At 34.8% G+C, this 23127-nt stretch overlaps 1 pseudogene; it reads left to right on the forward strand.

Moving 5' to 3' along the window:
• Window positions 1-14764: 14764 nt before the first annotated feature.
• LOC102960381 lies at window positions 14765-15196 on the forward strand (annotated as a pseudogene).
• Window positions 15197-23127: the final 7931 nt, after the last annotated feature.

Below are 23127 nucleotides of genomic sequence, written 5' to 3' on the forward strand. Positions count from 1 at the left end.
TGAGTCTTTTCATTTAGATTTTTAAAGAGATAAGACATTTATATTTTCTTTTATTTTTTTAGTTTTTTTTTTTAAGTTTATTTATTTATTTTGAGAGAGAGAGAGAGAGAGAGAGCACAAGCAGGGGAGGGACAGAGAGAGACAGAGAGAGAGAGAATCCCAAACAGGTTCCACATTCATAGTGCATAGCCTGATGTGGGGCTCCACCTCATGGAATCGTGAGACCATGACCCCAGCCAAGATCAAGAGTCAGACATTTATCCGACTGATCCACCCAGGCACCCCAAGACATTTGTATTTTTTTCTTTTTTTTTAAATCTTTATATTTGACAGAGAGAGAGAGACAGTGTATAAGTGGGTGAGGGGAAGAGAGAGAGGGAGACACAGAAACAGAAGCAGACTTCAGGCTCTGAGCTGTCAGCACAGAGCCTGACACGGGGCTCAAACTCACAAACAGTGAGATCATGACCTGAGCCGAAGTCGGACGCTCAACCGACTGAGCCACCCAGGTGCCCTGACATTTCTTTTTCAATATTTTTTTTTATTTTTACGTGCATTGTATAAAAAATGTTAAAATTATTGCTAATATAATGACAATAAAAATCACCTAAGTGGCACAACTCCAAACACCTGTTTTCAAAATGACACTGTCCATAGCACAAGTTTCTTTTGAAGAGCATTAACGTTCTCATTCATTGTAAAAAGGTCACTTTTATGTTGAAAGACCGAAACTTTTGTAGTTTCAATTTTATAACAGCTCATCAATAGCTTATTATTGACAGTCATTTGTCATTCAACAAAATGTCAACAAATTCAGAGTAATATTTTTTTTTGTTTTTTTGGTTTTTTGTAAAAGAAAAACACACAATTCATCTTTAACTTTGACAACTTATCTTTTAGAGATTACATGGAGGTAACTAGTAAAATGTTGGGCTGTATAAGGTTGTTATGATAACTTATCTTGATAGAAAATATAATAAAATTTTATAATTCAAATATGTTTTATTATAACACTAACCATATTGAGGTTATTGAGTGTATTGAATAAGCTGAAAGCTTATGCCAGTGAAAGCCAAGTAACAAAGCCTCTGCCTCCCTGAGAACACACACTCTATGAAATGAGTGAGAATTCCAATGTATTAAATTGTAAAAACTAAATTGTCTCATGATTTAGGTAAAAAGTTAAATGAATACATTCTAATATTTCTTCCTGTACTTTATACAAAACATATAATAAATACACTAATATATATGCTTGGCACTGAATAGACAACAATATTCCGCCAACAGTATATACCTATTTGATTGCTGTTCGAATTCAGCCTGGATGCCATTACCAGAGAGAGAGAGTAAATCTCATTAAGTCAGTGCTCAAAAAGCTTTATGTCCTCCCGTCGGCTACAGATAATGTGCAGATGACTCACCATGACAATCATGGCTTACTATTTTCATATCTAAATTGTCCTTTCCACATGATCTTCCCCAGAAAAATGACTTCTATGCATTGGTCATTGAGAGACTTTTAACTGGATATGGTGTGTGTTTTCCAACCTTAGGGCCTGTGCTGTTTTAATTCCTTCTGCCTCTCTCTTACTATCTTTACTGCTCCCACAAACCCAACTTCCTTAAATCCACCACATCCATGACTCGTCCTCATTTTCATTCCCCTGAATTGGAACTATTCTATGTGTACCTGTATGCATGTGGCTGTGTGTGTGTTTCATCAACACAGGGCATACCGTCATTCGTTTTATATGAATATGGGAGTATGTCTTTACGATTTTAAGAAGAGGATCATGCCTTGCTCATGTTTATATTCTAATACCCCTGATTGGCAGTAAGTAAGGAATAACTTGGCAATTTTTAAGCTTTCTTCCAGTCCGGCATCAGGAACAATATTAAATTGTCTTTCCATGTTATTTTTAATAAATTATTTTCTATATAAAAATTATTTTGTATAATGTTAATATTGTTTTTATAACTTAAAATTGTGATTATTATTTTCCTAGATAAATTACACTAACATAAGAAACTACAAATACTTTTATAATAAGATCATAAAGGGAAAATGCCTAATAATCTTTAATTACAGAAGGATATGCTCAAGTATAGTATTTATACACACAATGAGGGAAGCATCCTGTACCATAATTATTAAGCACTGATAAGTTCAGTGCCTAATTTTACTAGTTATCCAAGCATGTAAAATAAACAAACCCTGAACTTGACATTCCAGAGATCTACTTACAAAATCTTAGAAAATAATGTATGTTTAAAGCTATTTAATAAGCATTCAGCCACATCTCCTTTTTGAAATAAGATTTTTCCAATTAAACTGGAGAAGTGAAAATGCTTTATGCTTTTATTTGATGTGATAACCCCACATGTCAGAATTATGGCATACACTTCCAGATAACACAAAGAAATAGACTAGCTTTAGGGTATTTTTTCTGATATACAATTTTTTGATTATAATAAATATTTCTTTATTAAAACCCCATGTTATCTGTTGATTGAAAGTACATTAGATTTACAGCAGACATCGAAAGCACTGCTGCAGATTTTAAATCAGGTTGTTACAAAATACTTCACTGACATGAGTATTAAATTTGGAGAATCGTTTAAGAAACCCACTGGAAAAATAATCTTTAAAACAGTTCTGTCCTCAAGTGTCTCGTAATTTTTTAATGGTACCTGTTATTGACTATTACTATTGCCTATTGACTTATTATGTCTAAGGTCAGGAACTAATATTTTGAAAAGCAAAAACATATGAATAGGAATGGAATGTTTGGCCTCAACAATGGAATGGAGTTCTCCTAGTCAAAAGTTATCAAAATGTTTAATTGACCAGAAAAAAAAAAGTGATTTGTTCAACATGGGCAGTTGTGTGTCAGTTTCTTGAATCATTGGTGAGCATAAAATGAATCCTTAGTGGATTTACTGCTCAGGATAAAAGATCTGAGTTCTAAAATCATGGTTGTAACAAAGTCTTCACCTCTCAACACTGAATGTGCTTGTCTGAAAAAAACATATCCCTAGAAATATTACTCAATGTGTAAGAAGCTTTCTAAAGTTGCTTTTAAGTGCATATGTGTTGAAACTTACCAAAGTAATTTATGGTTGAGGCAACTACTTTAGTTTCTCTTACTTCTTAAGAGAATATTAAAGTATACAAAATGAAAACGGTGACCATATTATTCCCATTTTCCTCAAAATTTCCAAACACTTATAATGTATATAGACCTTCTGCTCCAGTGGGAAATATCAGAAAACTTTTCTTTGGTATATTTGACTTTTTCATTTACTTATCTTTTAAATAAATATCAATTGAACGCGTGACCTATTTAGTTACAGGGTTTAATTCTGACAATAAGTCTCATGATGTAATTTCAAGGAACATCCATCCTAGGGGAGGAGATAAATGCAATGATCACAAAAGTGTGCAGAGTATGTGAACAGGAGAGGACAGCTATTCCAGACAAAGTTGGACAGAAAAAAAACTTCCCAAAGGAAGTGACAGTTAGGCTGAATTTTTGTAGGTGAGCAAGGATTGTTTATTTAGATTCAGAGAGAGCAAGGATTGTTTATTCAGATTCAGAAGAGAATATTCCAGAAATAAAAGGCAGTAATGTATGAAGCACTATATCGTACACCTGAAACTAATATTATATTGTATGCTAACTAACTGAAATTTAAATAAGAATTTGAAAAAAAAGGAGAGCAAATGCTAAAAAATGTTGCCTTGTTGTACCTGCGGGAAACCAAATTAATATGGGCCTCAGAAACATAAAATGCAAGTCACAGCATGACTGAAGATGTGTCTGGGAAATAGTCAGAGGGCACATCATGGCCACCCTTGAATGTTACGTAAAGTGCTTTGTTAAGTGGTAGAAAATCCTTGAAAATCATTGAGTGATTTTAAATTGCATTTGAGAATGAAATGTTGTGGCTTTGTAAACTGTGAATTTGAGTGGAGAAAAGAAAAAGCAGAAAGACTACTAAACCAGAAAAATAAAAATAAGGCCCTGTGGTTTTCTGTGTCAGGAGGGGTATGTGTGTGTATATGTCTATTCCAAAGAACTGGTTGTTAAACAATTACCAACACATGACTGGCTGTGTCCCACTAGTGACCATTCAAACATTGTATCACTGTAATCTTAATACGTTTTTATAAGTAAAAATAGACAATGTGATATTATTCAGAAAAATCTCTCTATGCTTCATAAAACTGTGTCCGTGCAATACCAAATTAACTGACGTGTTAAAATCAGCAAAAAACATGTCCCTCTTAGCTAAACTAAAATGCACATAAGTTATCAAAATTTAAAGGGCTTGCATGTATAATCTGTAAAGTAATGGCTTTCTTTCTGGAAATTACTGCATTTAATAAGGACAGAAGTTATTCACCGTCATGCTTTTCTATCCAGGGACCTCTACTCACTGGTCCTGTCATTCATGTCTCAATACTGGGAACAAGTTTCTTTTTTTTTTCCCAGAGGCTCTCTTATGTTACAACCACTTTCAGAAATCTCTGAATAAAAAAATGTTATCAAGGAGGAAAAAAAATCTGTTGAGTCATGATTGAAATGTGAGTCTCAGATCCCAGACCTCTTTCTTTTGTCTGGTCGCCTAATGTGCCCTAACATTCCCTGCACTAAGTATCTTTGGAGAAAAATGAAAGAGGAAAGTCGTTTGAAAAATCTCACAAAGTACAAAATAGAGTACTAATATAAAAAATGATTTTTAGAAGCTAATACTGGAGAGGCTCTGTTTAGTAATACAAAAAGAGCACTGATTTTAGAGTCAGACAGATCTTAATGAAATTTCCTGTTCCATTAGTTAGATGAACTGTGTGAATAAGGGAAAATTAGTCATTCTGGGCCTCAATGCTATCATCTACAGCATAGTTGTGAAATTAAATATGAAATTGCCTATAAAGCTTCTAGTGCAGACTCAGGTAACAAGTGCTCATTAACAGGTTAATATTTTTGATATTGCTAAAGGTGAGTCAGAATAGTAAGTGGAAGAGAATAAAAATACCAATATTGATTCCTTTTCCAAAAGCAACTTGTAATTAAATTCGACAATAATATTTTCAGACATGGATTTGACTTCAACAATCTTTCACTAAGTAATTCCTTTGTTTTCTTACATATTTTTAATAGTAGAAAAGGTTTATTAGAAAATTCGCACCCTGAACTGGTATCGCTGGTGATGTGATACTACTATTTATTAAAACCCACTGGAAATAGGTTTGATTCTGAAGTGGTCCTTGGACAAAGTGCACAAAAAGCAGTTTCAGAGGTGATTTGTGTTCTGCTCCTTGAGATGCCAAAGTATCCCACCAGTAGCTATGGCCCATTTTAAAGATGGGGAAAACTGAGGCACCAAGATGGCTATTGCACCAGCGGTTACACAGTGCAGAGGTTGTTAGAAGCTACCTTTCTCTGCCTGGCCCAGGTGGGAAGTTATGCGGGAGAAGCTGATGAAACGCTGGATGCAGAGTTTGGTGTCTTCCCCAATCTCTGAATCCGGAAAGGAAGGTGCTCAGGGAATGACCAAGGGAGATTTGCAGATGAAGGTGACACAGCCGACCCACGGCGGCTCACAGCTGCTCCTGAGCCTGGTACTCCTAATGCAGCCAGTTGAGTCCCCACCGGTAGGCCTGCTCGCTTGCTCTTGGCCTGAATGATGGCATAGCACATGGGTTCCTCTTCTTTACTGAACACTCAGTCCTGCTGAGAATGGTCCACAGTCACATTGGCCACTTTCTCCAAGTCCACGGCGCCTGGATCCTCGAGTGTTGTGTTCAGCAGCTCCTGAGTCTCTGCATCCGAAGACTGGATTTTACATCGTCTCTCCCGGGTTCCCCCATGAACACCCAGGCCCGGCAGCTCTTCCCTGGGGTGGGACACTAACGACACCAGCACCTGCAGGACCCAAGCCGAGAGCGTGCCCAGAGTCCGCTCTGCACACAGGGGGCGCGCCCCGCCCTGCCTCGCCACCGTTTACACGGTTTCCCAGTGCGGCGCTGGGGCCTCTTTTACCTGTTTTTGTTTTGTTTTCTGTTTAATTTATGAACTGAGGCTCAAAAAGGGAAAGAATAAGGAGATTTGAAAGGGATATAAAACTGACCAGCTCTATATCACTCTTAAAAAAATAGTAAAATTGTGACTAAAATGAACACAATGTCACTAAATCAAATTGTAATCATTTTAATTCTATACATGTGTAAATACTAAGGACATTGTTTTGAAAATTAGTAAGGAAAAAGGATTATTTGCAAAATATTAGATGAGGAACTACTGTTGCTTTATATTAGCACATACAAGATGAATTTATGGGATCGAATCATAAAATGAAAGCAGAATGGGAGAAAATAGGAAGTGGTTATTGTAACAGTGTCTTCTTCGGCCCCAAAATTGATCTCAAAGGTTTAACATTCTGATAAATGCTTTCACTCAGACCTCACAGCAATTAATCATTACTGCTACAGGTAGTACCACTGTCACTTTCTCACAGACAACACTTCCTGGGTCATGTCAGTGTCCCCAGGCAACACCAACATCACTTGTTGGGTCTGTTTCCACACTAAAACAATGGACTGAGGGTGAAGGCAAAGCTCCTGTTGATAATTGGCAAGATATATTCAGGACTCAGAAACCTGCTTTCTGGATTAATTTCTGGATTAATGAGACATCCATCAATGTCTCAACCTGTCCTCCCCGCCTGCTTCCCCTTAAAAAAAAAAGTATCTGAGAGGCAAGAACTTTTTGAATCTTTGCTTTTTAGAAACTTACATAATTCACAAAAAAATCGTTTTAGTCCTTTTCCCCTGATTTGTTTGTCATTGAGTTTTTGTTTTTTTTTTTTTTTTTAAATTTTGTTTTCAACGTTTTTTATTTATTTTTGGGACAGAGAGAGACAGAGCATGAACGGGGGAGGGGCAGAGAGAGAGGGAGACACAGAATCGGAAACAGGCTCCAGGCTCCGAGCCATCAGCCCAGAGCCTGACGCGGGGCTCGAACTCACGGACCGCGAGATCGTGACCTGGCTGAAGTCGGTGTCATTGAGTTTTTTTTTAAATGAATCAGCACCCTGATCTTGAAATTTTCACTTCATAGAATTTTAATTTACTATTTTATATGATGTATTTCTATGGTGGAAATAATAAGGGAGTCCTGAAAAAGATTAAATTTTGGTTCTATGTATGTAAATCATAAATCAAATGAGCATAGTTTTATCAAATCCTTGGGTAGTATACAGGAGAAATTCATACCTGTGCCCTATCATAGTAAGTTATCACACACACACACACACACACACACACACACACAGACATCTCCATGAGAACATAGAAAAAGGAGTCAGAAGTATCATAAGGCAGAAAGCTTCTTTCAGAGAAGCTTCTTTCAGAGAAGAAGTTATATTTCAGTAACACTCTTGTTTAAACAACCCTATTGTCATTTGTATTACTGTGTTTACTGAGAAGGTAAAATAGATTTCAGTGTTTTCCCCTAGTTTTAATAGCAGTAATACATCTTATTTTTATGTAACTTTACCAGGCATAAAGTATCTTTACAAATGTCATTATTTGTGATCCTCACAACCTGAAAGTAGGCAGTGTAGGATTATTCTTATCTATGCATAATGAACCTGGGGTATATACAGTCATGTAGGCAGTAGGGCTGCATCAATGATCCAGCCCCTCTGATTCTTGTATCATGGCTCATTTTCCTTTATCCAATAATCTGTTCAACTACAGCGACCTTTAGAAATACATCTTAAGTCAAAATATATAATATTTAAAAGAAGAAGAATATTCACAATGTCAAAACAAGAATGTGTCAGGCCCTGAATGAAACACCTGGATCCAAAGATAAGTGGAATAAAATTCAACTCTTCAGTAACTTTAAGGTCTAATAGAAGGGAAATTATATTTCAAGAAAGAATTACAACGCAACATATTTAAGAAAATATCACTATATAGGATGTGTCTCATAGTGACAGGATGAGACTTGATACATAGCTAGATCTTAGACCATGGAAAGACCTAAATGCCAATGCAAGGTATTTTTATTTATTTATTTATTTAGTTAGTTAGTTAGTTAGTTTAATTTACAGGTAGTATAATACAAATGAAATTTAAGCAGGGCCATAACAAAATAAGACTTGGTTTTTGAAATTTCATATCAGCAGTAATATAGAGAAATTGGAGGGATTTTAAGAGAGAGAGTTCGAGTCTATTTTAGAAATATAGAAGAGAGGGGAGAAAATTAAATAGATAGGGAAAACACAAAAGGGGGAATTTATATAATATATAACCAATTAAATATTTTTTTTAATTTTTTTTTAACGTTTATTTATTTTTGAGACAGAGAGAGACAGAGCATGAACGGGGGAGGGGCAGAGAGAGAGGGAGACACAGAATCCGAAGCAGGCTCCAGGCTCTGAGCCATCAGCCCAGAGCCTGATGCGGGGCTCGAACTCACGGACTGTGAGGTCATGACCTGAGCTGAAGTCGGACACTTAACCGACTGAGCCAACCAGGCGCCCCCCAATTAAATATTAGATATAGTGAATGCTTCCAGATTATTTATAGAGAAAGTGGTGGATGAAGGTACCATTCAACCAAACATAAATCTATGATAGAATGCAAGTTTCATTGGGAGGATGTGAAGGAAACACATTTCATGACATCTGGTCACTCTTAGTATGAAAGGCATGGGGGAAGTGAATCACAAACCCCTATCAAAAGTCTGAACTAGGAAGAGAATGATTACTGAAAGAATGGCTTTAATAGAAGTAATTGCAATCTGAAAATCAACAAGTCTAGAGTTTTGGCTTTTTTTTTTTTTTTTTTTGCTTTTGTTTTGTTTTGTTTAAGTCAGAAATGTAAGAAGAGTTTGACAAGTTCTTTATATATTTCGGATACAAACCCTTTATCTTCTTCCATTCCACAGGCTGCCTTTGACTTTTGTTGATTGTTTCCTTCACTGTGGAGAAGCTTTTTACCTTGATAAATTCTCAATAGTTCATGTTTGCTTTTGTTTCCCTGACCTTCTGTGACATGTCTAGTAAGAAGTTGCTCCATCTGAGGTCAAAGAGGTTGCTGCCTGTGTTCTCCTTTAGGATTTTGATGGCTTTTTCCATCTCACAGTAAGGTCTTTCATCCATTTTGAATTTATTTTTGTGTATAGTGTAAGAAACTGGTCTAGTTCCATTCTTCTGCATGCTGCCATCCAGTTTTCCCAATACCATTTGTAGAAGAGACTTTTTGCCATTGGATAATCTTTCCTGCTTTGTTGAAGATTAGTTGACCATATAGTTGTGGGTCAATTTCTGGGCTTTCTATTCTGTTCCATTGATCTATGTATTTGTTTTTGTGCCAGTACCATACTATCCTGATGACTACAGCTTTGTAATATAGCTTGACATCTGGAATCATGATGCCTCCAGTTTTGTTTTTCTTTTTCAGGATATTTTTGGCTATTAGGGGTGTTTTCTGGTTCCATAAAAATTTTAGGATTGTTTGTTCTAGCTCCTCAAAGGATGCTGGTGGTACTTTGATAGCAAACTCAACACCCAAAAACCAAACAGCCCAGTTAAGACATGGGCAGAAGACATGAATAGACATTTTCCCAAAGACATCCAGATGGCTAACAGACACATGAAAGATGCTCAACATCACCCAATATCAGGAAAATACAAGTAAAAACCTTGGTGAGATACCACCTCACACCTGACAGAATGGCCATAATTAACAACACAGGAAACAACAGGTGTTAACGAGGATGAGGAGAAAGGGAAACCCTTGTGCACTGCTAGTGGGAATACAAACTGGTATAGCCACTCTGGAGAACAGTATGGAGCCTCCTCAAAAAACTAGAAATAGAACTACCCTATGACCCAGCAGTTGCACTACTCGGTATTTACCCAAAGGATACAAAAATACAGATTCAAAAGGGTACGTGCACCCTGATGTTTATAGCAGCATTATCAACAATAGCCAAACTATGGAGAAAGCCCAGATGTCCATTGACTGATGAATGGATAAAGAAAATGGATATATATGTATACATACAATGGAATATTACTCAGCCATCAAAAAGAATGAAATCCTTCGACTTACAATGATGTGGATAGAGCCAGAATGTATTATGCTAAGTGAAAGAAGTGAATCAGAGAAAAACAAATTCCATATGATTTCACTTATATGTGGAATTTAAGAAAAAAAAATGATGAGCATATGGCAAAGGGTGGGGTAAGAGAAGAGAGTGAAACAAACCACAAGAAACTCTTAACAGAAAACAAACTGAGGGTTGATGGAGGATGGTGGGTGGGAGATGGGCTAGATGGGTGATAGATATTAGGGCGGGCACTTGTGATAAGCACTGGGTGTTGTATATAAGTGATAAATCATTGAATTCTACTCCTGAAACCAATATTGCACTATATATTAACTAACTCAAATTTAAATTACAAAAAAGAAAGGGAAGGATTTGCGACAGTTTCCCCAAGTGCCAAAAGTACTTGTAAATTTTAAGCTAACCATATCTTCATCTGAAGCTGTTATTTAAAACACCAAATAGAACACAATGGCGAGGAATCAATGCTTTAAGGATTCTTTGTTATTGGAATATACTTGTTAAAGAGAAATATAATTAGATACATAGAAAATATGTATCAATACTTCTTTTGGTAGAATTAGAATTAGAATTAGTTGGGGCTGATGGATGACAAATAAAAAACAGTGAATTTTCCTTTACCATAAACAAATATTTAAATTTGCAACATTTAACATATAATCTGATAAAGTAGTCACCTACTGTTGTCACTATCTAAGATACCCAGTAAAAAATTGAAAAAGCATGAGTTATTGGATCCTTCATGATATTAATTAAGACAGCTTAAATTTCCTTTCATTCCCTCTACCCCAGACCCCCAAAAGATCCAACTTAGATGAATCTGTGTTCCACTATACATAAAAAGAATATGATACAACTGAAAATTTTTGCTGCCTAAACAAATATATACTAAACATATTATAGTTAGCTTTTTATATGCTAAAATGTAATTTTATCAAAGATAGAAATATGATTGCATATTTCTGGGAGTTTACCTGGTTAAAATAAAATTTACTTAAAAGATACCATTAGCTATCTATTGTAGTGGGGACCAACTACTCTCTGGGAAAGTTAAAACCAACTACTCTCTGCTTCTCTTGAAGCAGAATCAAAGCACAACCATGTAAAATACACCATTTATATAGTGTATAAAAATAAATTGAGAGGAGGGGAATGGCTTGCATGGGCCAAACTGAAGGGACCTATACCCCAATGTATTATAGGTGATCAATTAACTGTACAAATTGGAAACACCTCAGATTTTCTATAACTATAGGCAACTGGAAAACATAACATGGTAATTGGTTTCAAGTAAATTACCAAAATGACTAACATGATCAAATGTATTAACGTTTTCAGTCTTACCAAGTTAAAATACACAGAGATGCAAATATAAGATTTTGTTTCAAAGCTATGGCATATTTTAATTCATATAGGTACGGAAATAAATAACAATGACTCTGAACTCTGATTATACAAGATGATATGAGTAAAATTCCATTGGCTAGCTTCCCATTAATGAATTTTAAAACTACTAAAAACAGAATGTGAACTTTTCATGCAAAAACTTACTTACAACCAGCAGTCAGAAAAACAAGCTATATTCATGGGATTTTATATAAATAAAAGTTTGCATAACAAAAAGACTGTTAATGTTTAAATGAACTCACACACACACACACACACACACACACACACACATGAATTTATTGGAATCCTAGTCCCAATACTTACTAGTAATGAGTGATTAAACTGTTTTAAATTTCTCTAAAACTAATTTTCTCATCTTTAAGAAAGAATAGTAATATCTACCTTGAATAGTAATATTTACCTTATGAGATTGGAAAGTAGAATCCAAGCAAATCTCCTGGTACTTAATATACTCTCAAGATAGAAAATACAGGAGCTTCACTTTGGAGTTTTGTTCTGTCATAAGCAACACACTTCCCTTCAAATATATAGTTTTTTAAATAGCAAGTTGTGTGATGCCATGAAATCCCCTTTATCAGGTTTTTCCCATAAACCAACATGAACAAAACAATCACATTCTTCAATATTTTGCTCAAAATTTACCTTATCAGTGCTTACCCTGAATTAAAAAACTCACTTTCATAATTATTGGACATTAAGGGTGGGTATTATACTTTACCACCCTTGGCATCTATTATCCCTCTTAAGTTGGTCTATTATTTTTCTTTTTTTATAGCAATAATCTCCTTTTAACATACAATATACCTATTTATTATATTTATTGATTTTTATCTATATTTCCTTTCTAGACTGTAGATTACAAGTAATTAAATTTACTTTGCTGGTTTTTTTTGTTTTTGTTGTTCACTAATGTGTCAAAAAATTTAGAATAGTGCCTGATATGTGAGATGAATTCAAAAGTAATTGCTTTCTAATAAACATAATAAATTAGATAATTCCCGATTCCAAACTAACGAGGTAAAGATATAGTTTCCATGAATATTGCCCAAAATAGAAGAAACAGAAAAAAATGCCCCTATTCCAACATTTATAAACAGCAAACACCAGAATGATAACATTTCCAAAAGAAGGGAAAAATAAAGTATATTAATCTACTTTGGAATTGGATTCCAAAGTAGAATTACATTGGAAACTAATTCCATTAGAGTTAACAATAGCCACTTATGCAACATTACTAGGTATTTCCAAACATTTTACCAGTTCACTGAATTGCCTTTTACAACTTATTTCTCTCTACGAAATTATATTTGGAAATACTATTTAACATGCCAATCTCTCTTAACAATATAGTTGTTCAGAGTACATTTTTGTTAAATAAAATATTAGAAGTATTTTCAAAAAAAGAACTGGGTGTTGAGAGCAAGATATAATGTTATAAAAGGCTTCAGATATTCAAATGCAGAAATTCATGTTTATCTACCTTTCCAACTCATCTGTAGGATATAAGACCTGTACTCTCCTTGGATTCCATGGAATTTATTTTATTTCTTTTTAGAGTAGTGATGTATCTCAGATATGCATTCTCTTCACTTTGAAAAGATACCACACTGGGATGTGCTTTGCATTTACATAATGCAGGGGAACAGGAACACTTAAAACTGATGGGGGGCATCTCTATTTAGGACTCTTCATCAAATATTGGATTTAGGATGGCTACACTTCTTATCCCTGACCCTTTCAAACTGGCTCAGTGTACTTTTTAGGCCTGGAGAGATTAGCTTCAGCTAAACCACAGACATATTTCTTAGAGAAACAAATGTTTCATAGAGGTCCCAGAACCGACAGATCTAAATCTCTTTATTCTCTGAAATCTGACAGAATTCAAGTTCAAAGACATGAGAATAAAAGGCACAGATTGTTTTATTGAGCATAACATAGAAGTTGATCTATGTCTAGTTTATATATGATAACTATGATCACTGAAATCTAAAACAACCATTTAGACATTTTAATTTCTTGCGTTCAGCTAAACATAACCAAATTTATAAATCAATGTATGTTATACACATAAAGCTTGATTTGTTTTAAAAAAAAGAAAAGTGAATTCCTACTACACACAAGGCATACCTGCTGTTCCCAGAGAATGAAAAGTTGAGTAAGAAACAATCTTCATCCTTAAGAAGTTTACAGTTTTAACAAACTAAAGCCAAAATTAGGTTGAGAGGGAGTACAAAACAGAATTGCTTCATTCTGACTGTAGAGGTGAGTAAAGGAGGATGCACTTAATGAGACATTGAAGATTCTTTGAGATTTTGCTGAATGACCAAAGGATTCTAGCTAGAGTAAATAACATAGAAAAGGCATATAGGCAAGAAGTTGCTTGATTATTAGAGGATTTCATAGAAGATTGTTTTGAATGGAAGTTTAGTGTCTTGAGAAGATCCATGGATAAGAAAAAGTTGGTGAAAGAGAACTGTGAGAAATGTTTAAAGTCATATATTTTCCTTTTTGAAAAATTGTTTTAAAGTTTATTTTTGAGAGAGGAAGAGAGAGCGAGAGCAAGCTTGTGTGTGCATGAGCATGCAGGGGAGGGTGGAAGGTGCAGAGAGAGAGAGGGAAACAAAGAATCCAAAGCAGGTGCTGACAGCTCAAAGCCCAACTCAGGAGCCATGAGATCATGACCTGAGCAAAAGTCAAACACTTACCCGACTGAACCACTCAGGAACCCCTAAAGCTATATATTTTCTTAATCTTAAATGACTAACTTAAGAAAATAGATTTTACTGTATTTGTCATGAAAATTTGAAACCACTTGAACAGCCTCATTATTTAGAAAGATGTTAGTTATTTTAGACAGAAATGTAATGCTTAGAGACTGGAGTATTAATTAAAATTTGAAATGAGTCTCTCTCTGCTCCTCCCTGTTTGACAGACAGCAGCATCTTCTGGTGCAGTGCCAGTCATATCCCTGAGACAAGATGGTAAAGGTCAGAGTAAATGGATTTGGCCATATTGAGAGCCTGGTCACCAAGGCTGCTTTTAACTCTGGCAAGTTGGACATTGTCACCATCAATGACCCTTTCTTGATCTGAACTACATGATTACATATTCCAGTATGATTTCACCAGTGGCAAATACAACAGCATAGTCAAGGCTGGAAAGGGGGCCATTACTGCCACCTAGAAGACCATGGATGGCCCCTTTGGGATGCTGTGGCGTGATGGTTGAGAGGCTGCCCAGAACACAATCCCTGGTTCTGCTGGTGTCATCAAGGCTGTAGGCAAGGTCATTCCTGAGCTGAATGGGAAGCTCAATGGCATGGCCTTCCCTGTACCCACCCCCAATATCTCAGTTGTGGATCTGACCTGCTGTCTGGAGAAAGCTGCTAAATCCGATGACATCAAGAAAGTGGTGAAGCAGGTATTGGAGGGCCTCCTCAAGAGCATCCTGGGCTACACTGAAGACCAGGTTCTCTTTGAGAGTTTAACAGTGACACCCCCTCTTCCACCTTCGACACTGGGGCTGGCATTGCTCTCAATGACCACACTGTCAAGCTCATTTCCTGTCATGACAATGCATTTGGTTACAGCAACCGGATGGTGAACCTTATTGTCAACATGGCCTCCAAAGAGTAAGAAACCCCTAGACCACCAGCCTCACTGAGAGCAAGAAGAAGAGACCCTCAGCTGCTGTGGAATCCTTGCCCCAACTCATTCAATACACTGAAAATATCCTGACCTCTATAGTTTCCATCCCAGTCTCCCTAAAGAAGGGGAGGGGTTTGGAGAGCCCTATCTTGTATGTACCAACAATAAATTACACTGTACCTAGCCTAAATAAATAAATACATACATACATACATACATAAATACATAAAATTTAAAATGAATTACTTACATCGGGGTAGTAATAGTGGTGATGATGTCACATTTTTCATGATGAGCCCTCTTCCTTATAATCTACTCATTAAATTATGGACCTAGAATGATATTCTTAGTACATTAACCTGTCACTGAAATCACCTTGAACATATTGTATTCCTGATTTCAGGAAACTAGAGACATAATTTGGTTAAATACTCATGTAAAGCAATATCATTGAGCTATTAACCTAATGAAAAAGACAGTAAAGTCCCCAAATAGGTTAGGTAAAGCTGTATATATAAATGCACTAAGAACAAAGAGTTTTTCAACTGGAATGACAGTAACCTTTAATGACAGTTTACAGATCTTCAGTATGAAATCAGAGTTAAAACTAATTTATTGAAAAAAATATTGTACAATGGAATAAAAATATATGAAATCCTTAGGAATAAATTAAACAAAACACAATCTCTAAAGACAACTAGAAACTTTGTTCAGAGTAGCTAAAGAAAAAATTTTAAAAAGCCTGGAAAAGATAAAAAAAATATGTTTATGATTATGCCTCAACAGGGTAAAATACCAATTCTTCTAAAATTGACCTATAGATTTAATGTAATCCCAAACAAAAGACCAGCATATTTTTTTATAGAACTAAACAAACTTACTTTACAATTTAAGAACAGGAAAGAACTTTCTAATAATGAAAAATAGAAGAATTAACTCTACTAGATTTCCAGTCTTACTATAATAATTTAGGAAATAAATAGGCAGAATAATGTTCCCTTAAAGATCACCATGTTTTAATTACCAGGGACTGTGAATATATTACTTTATTTGGTAAAAGGTATTTTGCAGTTGTGTTTAAGGTTAAGAATCTTAAAATAGGAAAATTATCCTGTATTATCTGTGTTGACCTAATATAATAAGGAGGTTATCCTGAATTATCTGGGTGGGCCCAATCTAATCACTGTCTCATAAAGAGAGGGGAAAAAAGGCAAAATGTTAAAGAAATGTGATGATAAGAAGAAAGAGGTAGAAGTGACTCAGTCTGAGAGGGACTCAACCCAACATTGCTACCTTTAAAAATAGAACCAAAGATTGCAGGCAGCATCTGGAAGCTAAGAACTCTCAGTCCTACAACCACAAAAAAACCTAAATTCTGCCATCAAGCTAAATAAGCCAGAAAATAGATTCTTTTCTAGAAATTCCAGAAAGGAAAACAGTCTCATCAACACTTTGAATTGATCCCGATGAGACCAGTATCATATGTGTGACCTATAGAACTGTAAAAGAATACAGTTGGAAGTCATATGATTTTTGTCTTTCTCTGACTGACTAATTTCACTTAGCATAATACCCTCCAGTTCCATCCACGTAGTTGCAAATGGCAAGATTTCATTCTTTTTGATTGCCGAGTAATACTCCATTGTATATATACATTTTCTTTATCCATTCATCCATCAATGGACATTTGGGGTCTTTCCATATTTTGGCTATTGCTGATAGTGCTGCTATAAACATGGGGGTGCATGTGTCACTTCGAAACAGCACACCTGGGGGCGCCTGGGTGGCTCAGTCGGTTAAGCGTCCGACTTCAGCTCAGGTCACGATCTCGCGGTCCGTGAGTTCGAGCCCCGAGTCGGGCTCTGGGCTGATGGCTCAGAGCCTGGAGCCTGCTTCCGATTCTGTGTCTCCCTCTCTCTCTGCCCCTCCCCCGTTCATGCTCTGTCTCTCTCTGTCTCAAAAATAAATAAACGTAAAAAAAAAAAAAAGAAACAGCACACCTGTATCCCTTGGATAAATGCCTAGTAGTGCAATTGCTGGGTCATTTAAAAGATAAAACAGATGAACATAAGGGAAGGGAAACAAAAATAATATAAAAACAGGGAGGGGGACAAAACAAAAGAGACTCATAAATATGGAGAACAAACTGAAGATTGCTGGAGGGGTTGTGGGAGGGGGGATGGGCTAAATGGGTAAGGGGCATTAAGGAATCTACTCCTGAAATCATTGCTTCACTATATACTAATTTGGATGTAAATTTCAAAAAAATAAAAATAAAAAATAAATTATAAAAATAAATAAATAAATACACACACAAAAAAAGAATACAGTTGGGTGGGTTTAGGCACTACATCTATAGAAGGAGGAGGAGGGGAAGAAAATGTTTCCAAATTCTTCATGGAAGGAGCTTAGAAGTCACTACCACGTCCTAACTAGTAAGAGCTAAACAGAATGAACTATCAAAAAGTTTTCTTAAATCTGTAAGAAAATGGAGGGCACAGGGCAAACTGTTACACCTGAGATTGCACAGACACACAGATGATTACAGGGAGTCATGACAAGAGCAAAGCCTCATGAGTAGAATCTACCTTTGGGACCAGTAACTAGCTAGGAAAACTTGAATTGTAATTGACTAATTGCTAAAGGCTTGGCATGGACAATTCTTAGAGTTAAAAACTCCAGGAGGACCCAGTCATGGGAGGAGGAGGGCACACTTTTATAATTTTTACCCTCAGGAGCTGTTATCCTCAGTAAATATTGGAGAAAAACTCCCTCTTGCTTCCAAAGAAAAAGGGAAAGAGGAACCATTTTTAAATATACCAGAGCACTCTGTCCCTAACAAAGCCTGCCCTCAGATAAAACTAGCTAACCAGAGCCTAACATGGGGGTAGATATTATCAGAGCATAATTGACTTGGGAGAGAGGAGATATCAATTCCAGTTGGCCCCAGTCTTCCACATGGAGAAACAGGAATAACAACTTCAGCCCCCTCTAGCCATCTATCTCACCTGAGTGCGGAGAAAAAAATTTGAGAAACTCTTGTGAAGTTCACAGTCCAGAGGAATAGTCTCACTAAAGACTGAGACTCAATTATAAGACTATAGAATGATTCTTTTCCCCTACTCATCGCTACCACATTACTAAAGACATATTTATAAAAGTTACTTTCACACAATACATTATGTCCAGTTATCAGGAAAAAAAAATTACAAGGGCATACGAAAGGTAAAATATAAATAAATAAATAGAAATAAAATTAAACACCACACACACACAATTTAAAGGCACAGAACAATCATCATAAGCAGATATGGCAGGGATGTTGGAATTATCAGGCCTAGAATTTAAAACAAGTATGATTAATATGCTAAGGACTCTAATGGATAGAATAGCGTACAAGAATAGATGGGCAATATAAGCAGAGAGATGAAAATCCAAGAAAGAACTAAAAGAAGTGCTAGAGACAAAAACAAAACAAAACATTGTAACAGAAATGAAATAGGCCTTTGATGGGCTTATTAGTAGACTGGACATAACTGAGGAAAGAATCTCTGAGCTAAAGGATATATCAATAGTAACTGTGAAAAACAAAAAACAAAGACTGAAGAGCACAGAATAGAAAATTGAAAAACTGTGGGACACGTACAAAAGGCATAACATACACATAATGGGAATACCAGATGGAGAAGAAAGAGAGGAAGAAGAAATAATTGATATAATTATTTCCGAACATTTCTTTCAAACTAATGGCAGACGCCAAATCACAGATTCAGGAAACTCAGAGATAGCTAAGTAGAGAAATGCTCCCCACCAAAAAGACCATACATAAGCACATCATCTTCAAACTACAGAAAATCAAAGATAATGAAAAAAATCCTAAAAGAAGACAAAAGGAAGTGAAAAAAGCCACCATTATCTAAGAGGAATAAAAGTAAGAATTAATCTGACATCTCAGAAATCATGTAAGAAAAGAATGGAGTGAAATATCTAAAGTGTTGAGAGGAAAGCAAAACAAAAGAAAAAACAAGTAAACCAAACCCTACCAGTCCAGAAATTCTACCAGAGAAATTATTCTTGAAAAGTAAAAGAGAAAAAAAAAAAAAGACTTTCTCAGACAAACAAAAATTGAGGGAATTCATTTTCAGTTAGATGGAAGGGAATGATTTAGTTCAGAAACTTGGATCTACATTCAATAAAGAAGAGTATCAAGAAAGGAATAAACAAAGACAAAGCAAAAAGTTTTATTTTTCTTATTCTTTATTCAACTAACAGATAATGGTTTACTCAAAATAATACTAATAATGTGCTTGACTTATGTATACTTATGTCTGTATCTTATGTATGTGTATTTGGTTATGTAATATATAAGTAAAATGAATGACAGCAATGAAACTAGAAATAGGAGGGAAGAATTAGGATTGTTTTATTATAAATCACTCACACTACCTGTGAACTGGTACAGTGTTATTTGAAAGTGAACTTGGATTAGTTCTATAGGTATACTGAAAACTCTAAAGCAATAAAAAAAATAGTAAAAAGGGAAGTAAACTGATATGCTAAGAAAGGAGAGAAAATTGAATTATATAAAATGCTCAATTAAAACCATGATAAAAGCATGGGAAACAAAAAAAAGGAACAAAAAACAAGGACGACAAATACAGAAGAGCAATTGTTATGGTAAATATATGAATAATCACTTTGAATGTAACAATCTAAATACCGTAATTAAAAGGAAGAGTTTGTCAAATGGATAAACAAAAATAAGACTAAACTATATGTTGTCTACAAGAAACACACTTTAAATATATGGGCACATACAGATCAACAGTAAACGGATGACAAAAAATATACTATGCTAACACTAATAAAAAGAGAGTAGGAGTTGCTCTTCAGATAGAGCAGACTTCAAAGCAAGATAAGTTATCACCAATAAAAAAGGAAATTACATAATAATAAAGAAATGAATCCTCCAAAACGACATAAGAATATTTGATGTGTATGTGCCTAAAAGAATGTCAAACTATGTAAGGCAAAAATGGTAGAATTGCAAGGAGAAATAGATGAGTCCACTGTTACTGGAGATTTCAACAACCTTCTCTCAGAAATGGACAGACTCAGCAGACGTAAGATCAGTAATAACCTAAAATGCACCTTAGATAACTTTAAAAAACAAAAATCACACAATGTCTGCTCTCAGATCTCAAATGGGATTATATCAATAACAGAAAGAAAACTGAAAAATCCTAAAATATTTAAAAATTAAACAACACTCTTCTAAGTAATACAGCAGTCAAGATGACATCATACTATATATAGAAAACCCCAAACTGCACCAAAAAAAACAACTTAAAACTGATAAATGAATTCAGCAAAGTCAAAGGATATAAAAATCAATGTACAAGAAGCTGTTGCATATCAGTACACTAATAATGAAACATCAGAAAGAGAATTAAGAAAACAATCCCATTTACAAGTGCACCAAAAATATTAAAATAGCTAGGAATAAACTTAACCAAAGAGGTGAAAGATGTTTACTCTGAAAGTTATAAAATAACATTGATAAACAAATTGGAAGATGACACAAAGAAATGGAAAGACATTCCATGTTCACAGAGTGGATGCACAAATATTGTTAAAATGTCTATACTACCCAAAGCAATCTATACATTTAATGCAATCCCAATCAAAATAACAGCAGCATTTTTCACAGAACCAGAACAAAGAATCCTAAAATGTGTATGGCACAACAAAAGACCTCAAATAGCCATAACAATCTTGAAAAACAAAAACAAAACTGGACGCATCAGAATTCCAGGCTCCAAGTTATATTATAAAACTGTAGTTATCAAAACAGCATGGTATTGGCACAAAAATAGACACATAGCTCAATAGAACAGAAGAGAAAACCCAAAATAAACCCACAGTTACATGATCAATTAATCTTTGACAAAAGAGGAAAGAATATATGATGGGGAAAAGACAGTCTCTTCAACAAATGTTGTTGGGAAAATGGACAGCTACATGCAAATAATGGAACTGAACCACTTTCTTACACTATACGCAAAAATACACTCAAAGTGGATTAAAGACCTAAATGTGAGACTTAAAACAATAAAAGTCATTGAAGAAAGCACAGACAATAACCTCTTTGACATCAGCCATAGCAACAATCTTCTAGATAATGTCTCCTGAGGCAAGATAAATGAAAGCAAAAATAAACTACTGGGACTACATCAAAATAAAAAGCTTCTGCACAGCAAAGAAAGCAATCAACAAAACTAAAAGGCAACCTATTGAACAGGAGATGTTTGCAAATGACATATCCAATAAAGGGTTAGTATCCTAAATATATAAAGAACTTATAAAGCCCAATACCCCCAAAACAAATAATCCAATTAAAAATGGGCAGAAGACAGGAACAGATATATTTCTCCAAAAAAGACACAGATCGCCAACAGCCACATGAAAAGATGCTCACCATTACTTATTAGGAAAATGCAAATCCAAATTACAATGAGATATCACCTCACACCTGTCAGAGTGGCTAAAATTAGTAAGACAGGAAACAACAGGTGTTGAGGAAGATGTGGAGCTAAAGGAACCCTATTGTACTGTTGGCGGGAATGCAAACTGGTGCATCTACTATGGAAAACAGTGTGGAAGTTCCTCAGAAAGTTAAAAACAGAATCACCTTATGATCCAGCAATTGCACTACTGGGCATTTACCAAACAAATATGAAAACACTAATTCAAAGTAATACTTGCATGCCTATGTTTATTGCAGCATTATTGACAATAGCCAAATTATGGAAGCAGCCCAAGTGTCCATCAACAGACGAATGGATAAAGAAGATGTGTTATATACATACAATGGAATACTATTCAGCCATAAAAAGAATGGAAACTTGCCTTTTGCAACAACATGGATGGAGCTATAGAGTAAAATGAAGTAAGTGAAATAGGTCAGTCAAAGACAAATACCATATGATGTCACTCATATGTGGAATTTAATAAATAGAACAAAGAGCAAAAGAAAAAAAGAGAGAAACCAAGAAACATATTCTTAACCATAGAAAATAAACTTACAGTTATTAGAGGGGAGGTTGTTGGAGAGGTGGGTGAAATAGGTGATGGGGATTAAAAAGTACACTTATCATGATAAGCACTTAAGCACTGAGTATGTATATATTTGTTAAATCACTCTATTTTACACCTGGAACTATATATAACACTGTATGTCAGCTATAATGGAATTAATTTTTTTTAATTAAGAAAAAACATAAATAAATAAATAAATAAATAAATAAATAAATAAATAAATAAAATAATACAGCAGCCAAAGAAGCAATCTCAATAGAAATTTAAAAATGTTTTGAAATAAAAAACATACAACTTCTAATTTGTGGGATGAAATGAAAATAGTGCTTAGAGGGAAATTTATAGCATTGGATTCATTATTAGAAAACAAAAATAATCTAAAATCAATAATATAAGTTTCCATCTTAGAAAACTAAAAAAAAACCAGTAACTCCAAAGTAAGCAGAAAAAAAAAAAAGAGAGAGAGAGAAAAAAGAACTAAAGTAGAAATCAAATTCAAAGGAGGAATCTAATAGAAACAAAAATGAAAGAGAAAGCTGTTTTTGTTTTGTTTCTTTTTTTGTTTTTGTTTTTTTTTTTTTTGAAAGATCAACAAAATCAATAAGCCTAGACAGGCTAAGAAAAAAGATAGGATACAAATGATTAAAATCTCAAATGAAAAAAGTGCTATAACTATAGATCATAAATATTAAAATAATAATAATAATAACAATAATAATAATAAACTATGCACAACTCCATGCCCACAAATTTGTTAACTTAGACAAATTCTTTGACAGACACAATATGTCAAAACTAACACAAGAAGAAATAGACAAACT

This window comes from Panthera tigris, chromosome B1 (assembly GCF_018350195.1).
Source record: "Panthera tigris isolate Pti1 chromosome B1, P.tigris_Pti1_mat1.1, whole genome shotgun sequence".
In the NCBI taxonomy this organism is placed as follows: Eukaryota; Metazoa; Chordata; class Mammalia; order Carnivora; family Felidae; genus Panthera; species Panthera tigris.